This window comes from Pygoscelis adeliae, unplaced genomic scaffold, assembly GCF_000699105.1.
Source record: "Pygoscelis adeliae isolate BGI_AS28 unplaced genomic scaffold, ASM69910v1 Scaffold18, whole genome shotgun sequence".
NCBI classification, from domain to species: domain Eukaryota; kingdom Metazoa; phylum Chordata; class Aves; order Sphenisciformes; family Spheniscidae; genus Pygoscelis; species Pygoscelis adeliae.
In genome coordinates, this window is record NW_008825558.1 from 4212148 (window position 1) to 4212572 (window position 425).

The 425-nt window shown below is 43.3% G+C and overlaps 1 protein-coding gene across 1 annotated transcript in view; it reads left to right on the forward strand.

The window, feature by feature from the left end:
• The window catches only part of LOC103923882 (hepatocyte nuclear factor 4-beta-like), a 24451-nt gene extending 24195 nt beyond the window's left edge, over positions 1-256 (forward strand). Inside the window, exon 10 of the mRNA XM_009332315.1 lies at positions 1-256. This exon is cut by the window's left edge and continues 287 nt beyond it. The gene's annotated coding sequence lies outside the window, so the exon portion shown is untranslated.
• Positions 257-425: the final 169 nt, after the last annotated feature.

Sequence of the window (425 nt, forward strand, 5' to 3'; positions counted from 1 at the left end):
TACCAGGCTGCAGCAGGAGCCTCGGCACGGGTCTCCCCACTGCTCATTTCACAAGTGATTGGGGTTAAATGCTCTTTTCAGTAGGACTGAGACTGTAAGCTCTTTGGAGCAGGGCTTCTGATTGCATTCGTTATCACCTAGCTCAGTGTGATCACGACCCTTTTAAAGCCTTCAGCCACTATCTTCATAAAATCAAATGCCTTACGCAGCTCCTGGTAATCGTAATGAGTACAGCGTGTCTTGAATTGTCAGTATGAAAAGGTCTATTCCCATTAAAAATTTAATTACACTCCCATTTCTCCTGCTGCATGTTAAGTTTTAGGAAGAATATCTTCATAACCCTTAGCACCCCAATGCTTTCTTTTTCCACTCAGATTTGTCTTGTTCCACGGAGACCAGCTAACATTTAGTGCTGGTCAGTTATT